This window comes from Oreochromis niloticus, linkage group LG10 (assembly GCF_001858045.2).
Source record: "Oreochromis niloticus isolate F11D_XX linkage group LG10, O_niloticus_UMD_NMBU, whole genome shotgun sequence".
Lineage (NCBI taxonomy): Eukaryota > Metazoa > Chordata > Actinopteri > Cichliformes > Cichlidae > Oreochromis > Oreochromis niloticus.
Window position 1 is genome coordinate 4,237,372 of NC_031975.2, and position 6,958 is coordinate 4,244,329.

The window sequence follows — 6,958 nt, forward strand, 5'->3', positions numbered from 1 at the left end:
AACCAGAAATTGCATATTTTAGTAATATTTGTCGATATGCATGCAATGAGAGCAATTGATATATTTTCCCAATTTATGTCCATATGGAAATACACTATAGCCATAGCCAGTGTATATTTTTCAGTTTGAGAGTCAAGTCTCCCAAAGCACACACAGTAGGGTCTACTCAGTCCTCTGTATCACTTCTATAGTGGCCTGAGAACATGATGAATATCGAGCTCATGTTTCACTGACTTTGCATCTCATCGCCTACCAGTCAACCAGATTTCCACCCAGAACTTGTGTTGGAACAATGACAGCTACTTATTCAGCATGGGGCAGGTTTAATACAGACACATCTCTGACATCGCTGTTGTCTCAGACTCAGAATTACATCCCACTTTTCATTCACTGATTGCATGTAGAACACGCATTTGTGTTTAGTGGCATTTTTGTTTTTTGTCTTGAATAACACTCTTTCCAGACTTATTTGAATGTATCTGGTATCAGTAGGGAATGGCATAGTGGTGCAGCAGTTAGCAGTGTCACCTCAAAGAAATCTAGTCTTGTGTTCGAATCCACCCTGGGGCCTTTCTGTGCAGGGGGTTGGTTGCATGTTGTCTGCATGGGTTCTTTCTGTCTGTGTTAGACCTGTGACAGATTAGCAACCTGTCATTGGTGTAGCTGGCCTCTTGCCCTGTGACAGGTGGAACAGGCTGCCCCTGTTCAAGTACGTGTATATAAAGTCACAAGAACAGCTCTTTAGCTTAGCAACTGTAGTTGTACAACTGTGTGACTTTGCATTGTTTGATCACCAAAGGCTTTAATTAGACTTAGGTGAGTGAGGACAGCTGAGAAATCTTAAATAGGCCAAGGGAAAGGTCATCTATCTCGACAAAAAATTACTGTTAACCTCTTAACTTGTCCATGTAAATAATGTATATTGGAAGATATAGTCTGCATGGTATAAACGATTGAGTGATGCTGACAAAAACTGGGATTTGCACTACCAGAGCAAACACTCTGAGAAAGAGGTGTGGCAACAGTGGTCTTGCTTTTAAGATAGAAGCCACAATTAAAATCTTTAGCTGAACAATCAAAATCAAACTAACTGTAAAAAGCTGTTTACTTACTTTGGTGAATAATGCAACTCAGATTTTACAAATATCACAAATATATTTGCAACAGCAGAGTGCAGGTGGCAAAAACATGTGCTATGGGTTTGATTAGTCAGAGGATTTAAGACTTCAGAATTGTTTCTAGATGTCCTGCTAATTAGGACAGGTAGATGTACTACCTCAGTATGTCTTTGTAAGTGTATGTTAGGCCATGTTACCGACGTGTTACCATGTCATGTTAGCTCTGTGGAGGTATATATTAATAAAAAGACTTACATCTGTATTTTTGCACATGGCCATCCCTACAGTTGTAATACACCGTTTCTCCATGACAAGCTGAAAGATTAAAACCTGTAATCACAATGTCAGAGCCAATGTTATCATAGTTAACTAGATGTCTAACAGTTAAACCTCTGCCTTTACTATACAAACTAGCTAGTTGACAGCTTTGCTAACATAGATAAATCTACAATTATTACAAAGTAATTGTAAAAACTCTAGACATCAGAGATTAGCCAATATTACTTATCAGTCCAACAGCAAGAAGGCGAGCTAAGTATCTGCCTGGCAACCTTTCAGACTTTCCAACACTTATTATTTTTCAGTCTCTTACTCGCTCTCTTTTCCCTTCTGTAAATGTCATGTTCTTTCACATTGCTGCTGCCATTGTTTCCATATTGAGAATACAAAGGTAGTTTTGTCCTCTAGCTAGGAGAAGACTCATTGGTGGTAGTGTGTTACATTGTGTTATAAAGCATTACGCACCTTTCCCAGGACAGTTATGAGAGTCTGAAGCAGTTATTTTAAGGTGTAAAAGTTGCCTGACCTTTGCATCCTGAATATATATATGCAGAAATAAATATTTTAAAGAGAAAAATACTCATAGTTTGGCAATGAAAAAAGACATTACCAAATGTGCTATTACATTTTGTAATGTAAGAAAGATTGGTAGTGTATTTTTGCACTGAATGTGGCAATAACATCTCTCTCAAAATTAGATCAAAGTTGATTCACAAAATAAATTCAAAGTATCAATTTGTCTTTTTTAGAGATATTTCATGTATTTTTTTTAAAATATAATTTACATCATTTTTTTTCCTCCGTGTAGATCACAAACTGTACTTTGGACACACACACACACACACACACACACACACACACACACACACACACACACACACACAAAACCCATGCTTGATTAGGGTGTCTTTGTGAAATCATGTATTACTCAGCTCACTATACTGCTCTACATTTTGAGCCAAATATGATGATTTGCAGTTGATGGTACTGAAGCAAAAATGTCACATATTTTTAAATCACACATTCAAAGACACTTTTCGATGAAAATCTCAGTACTGTATCACTCAGTCCCTGAACTGAGGAGCACCTCTTTCAGTGACCAGTCATCATATTGTTGATGTTCACATTTTTAAATGCTAAAGAGGATTTTACCCCATGTGCTAAATGAGAAAGAATACCTGGTGCTAATACATGCTGCACATGTTAAAGAAAAATGTTTGTTTACTTACAAAATACATTTAGTTGCGAAATGCACCTAGACTCATCTTTTTCCTCATTTTCATTATTTTTTATGAGCCCAAATTTGCAGTTTATATGTAAACACTGGCATCAGTAATTGTTAGTCATTATCACAGAGGTTGCTTTGATACTGCTTTAACATCATAGCTGTGAACTGCAAACTGTTATAGTGATGAAATCCATCATACATCACTAATCTGAAAAAACAGCTCACATGTCTGTGAAATCTTTTCACACATTGATCATGGGGACTACAAGCCCATAAATAACTAACGTAATCATATTTGTTAAACACTTTTGAGTACAGTTTGTTGTTGAAAAAAGGCATCCTTTGATTGAAGAAAGGATGTACAGTAATAATAGACTTACAAACAAAAGCTACTTAAAAGCCAGCAGCAGACAGCTGCAAGTAATACATATGCAGATGTATTACTTCAGCATGGAGTAATGTACTAAACTACATTACAAACTAAAGTGTAGAAAACAGATTACAGTTTAAGAAAAAAGTTTTTACTACCATGTAAATAATATCTGAAATTAACATTCGTTGTCTCACGCCCTCTCAAATACATATATATATGTATATATACATATATATATATATATATGTGTGTGTGTGTATATATACATATATGCACATACATCATTTTTGTGTGTGTGTACGTGTAGAAGAAACTACAATGCACATCGACTATATTGGGTGCGAACTGTAGTAGGGTGTGCTTAGTGACACATTATAACATGATGTAACAGTGTCCATAACATACGTGAGTGATGGAAATGTTCTAAATCCTAGAAATTAGTTTAATAATAAAATAATATAGAGACAGAATATATATATGTATATATATATATATATATATACATATATATATATACACATATATATACACACGACTATCTATATTTGGGGACAGTACTTGTTTTCAAGAATGTATAAGTCTATATTCTATTCTATTATTTTTATATCCATCTACTGCTTTATATTGTAGCGCTGCAGAATTGTACACAAAGTAGAGAATTATGTATGTTTAATTGTATACAAAACAAAAGAGAATGGTGCACCACACTGTACTGTATATCTCATTGTCTATCACACAGAGAATCTCAGAGAAGGATGCAGCGAGCTAGTTTTTATAGTAATGTACATTTGCAAATGTACCTGTTCAATTATTTTTGCACCTTCATTCCACCACACTGCTTATGTGTTCATTATGGAAAAGAGTATTTCTCTGTGTTAGGTTAACATTATTAGACCTTTTTTTTTAGACCTTTTTGGCTACTGCAGTTAAACATTTTTGAATCTACTTTGGCATGAAAGAATCGGTACGGTGCTCTCTTGCAATCTTCACACATTAGAGCACAGAAATCTAATTGTAGGTTATATTTATGGAATTCACAAACTGTGCAGACTGATAATATTTGACAGTGTATATGTGTATATTTCAGTATATGTGTAACAGAAGCAGTGCTTTGTGCTGCTGTTTTGAAACTGATGTAAGGGGGGCTCCAAATGTTTGATTTTTGTTGGAAACTGAAGCATGTGCAAGTTACTGAACATTCTCCTGGATTTCGCACTCAAATGGAGGTTGAGCATTGCAGCAGCTGCTAAAAGTTACTCCAGACATTCAGTTCACTGCTGTACATTGCCAAAAAGAAAAGGACAAGAAACACGTCATATACATTCTGACAACTGGTGCTATTTAAAAACATCTGTGGTGCTTTTTTTTAAGTTAGGTATTTCCTTGCTTCAGACAAAATGTAGCTACACAATCCTGTACTGTACTGCAATGTAGGTTGTTGTCTGGCCAGTCGTTTGTCCTGGTTCTCTTATATGTTCCAGGAGGTTTTCTTTGACTGCTGTTGTTTCAGGGAATACACAGATTCAATTGGAGTAACATTTGGAGTGGCAAATTTGAAAGCAAGGAAATGTAATAGGTGATTCACTCAAAAACACATCATGATGATTTTTTTTAAACTGATTTTTTTTTTAGACTTTAGAGTTGTTTAAAGTTTTCTGTATTTGTGGCTGCAAATAGTATCCACACATTGTGTTTGGTGCTGAGTAAACTAATAAGGTCACCGTGACTTTCAATAGACATCAACATCATTTAAAATCCCTGGAGAGACATTGTATAAGATCAAAGAATCATGCTAACTCCCTGCAGGTGCTCTTTAATGCTAGGTGGTAGTTTAAATCGATGATTCAAATTACCCCAAAAATCCCCATGAAAAGGAGCAGCCTGTAGCATCGCTATGTTTGAAGACCAGAAAAAGCATCTAAAAAGTGTCTCCTAAAGATGCTTTTTCAACCTACTTGGATACTCCTTTGGTTCATTGTGTATTAAGTTCAAATATCACATGAAACCTTTTGAAAACTTTCTTTCTTTCTCATCACAAAATGCAATACAATGTTTTTTTTCTTTTAAACAGAACTGTGCTCATTGTCTTCTCTTAATTGTTCAGTCTTCCTGTGATACAAAGGAATACTTTGAGTTACAGTGCATCTGGAAAACAACACAAACATAAGTGTGTTCATTGTTAATTACAGGAGTAGACAACTCAGTACCTCAAAATGTCTTTTCATGGAAATCTTTAGTCCAAATGTGTATCTTATCCATTTTTATGTTCCCCATCTCTGAGAAATCAGTCCTCGTGATGCTTTTGGATATTTGTTGGCACAAACACTAACAGGAATGTATGACTATTGTAATCACTGCTCACCTCCCCACTCTTCCTAAAAATTGAAGCTTTTAAAGCATCTAAATTGAACTGTCAATTTTTTGTATCTCAAATGTCTTGGTATGCTTGTTGTAGTTGTATATTCATAATGGTGTATATTACATCAGTTTTTATTTATTAAAATGTTTAAATTTTCTAACATGACTTTTGTGTTGCTGTTTTTTTTCCCCTTTTTTGTAAAATGGTACTCAGCATTTGATGTAAAAGAAAATGAAACTACAAACCAAATGAATGTAAACTTCATTTTTAGTGAGATGATCAAAGGAAAGCAATTCCAGAAACTGCTGAGATTTCTGTAAATAAACAGACATAGTTTGAGAAAATACTGCTTTAATATTTTTGACATTTTGGCTATAAATTGCAGATTTCTTTGTAAAACACTACTTAAAAATGCATACGTTACTTTTACCCTGATGATCATGCAACAGGCAGTTTTCAGTGACAGTAATGGAATGGAAAGCAATTACAGTTGAAAGGGAACATTAGAGTAACTACATTTATACGTGCTACTGTAGCCCCTTGCCTTCAGAACTGCCTTTGACATGACAGCATTACAGTTGACATTAAACAGTTTCTGCAGATTTGTGATTGTGGAGGCCATCTGAGTACAGTGAACTCATTGTCATAGCAATTTGATTTGAGCTTTGTGCCATGATGCGTTATCCTGCTGCAAGCAGCCAGTAAAACAGTGGTGTACAGTGGTCCTAGGGATGGACATGGTTGGTAGGATGTGTTATTTAATTACACAACCAGCAATTTCGTGTTGTTTACATCAAATTCTGACTTTCTCACCAGAATGTCACGGCAGAAATCCAAACTCATCAGTCAGCATTTTTCCCATCTTCTTGTTCCCAACTAAATTGTTGGTGAGGATGCGGACAATGTATACTGTACTCAGTTGTCTGTTCTTAGCTGATTAAGAGTGTTTTTGCTATTATTGAAAATTAGAGCTACTTGTATAATTTTGGTCTGCTTGCTTAGAAAACACTGTCTGGGTGGATGTTGTCCCTACCCGATCAGGTATGGAAACCCAATCCTTAAGGAAACAGCAACCCTACAGCTTGATATTCTCTTCTTTGTAAAAATAAACAAACACAAAAACAAACAAACAACAACAACACCAACAAAAAAAACAACAGCACAGGTAAGCATTTTTTTTTCAATATTTTATTTTAATTTTTCCAGCATAGAAAACCCCATCAACGAACAAATACAGTTCAAGCGCTGAGATAATAGCACAAGAAATAGCACAATAATAATAATAATCAATAGAGAAAGACAAAAAAGAAAAAAAAAAACCCATTAAAATTAGAAACTACCAGTATCCATAATGAATTAAATGTCATGAATATGTAATAAACAGGGAAATTGCAGTGCCATGGTACATGTTCGTATAACGTGAGCTTTCTCAAGGTGATTACAAAACGTAGTCCAGGATTTTGAGAAACATTTGCTGCAGGTTCAATTCAACTCAATTTTATTTATATAGCACCAAATCACAACAAAAGTCGCGCTGCAGGTGTTTGTAGGTATTGAACTTTTTCCAGTTGAATGACTGATAACATGTCATTGAGCCAGAT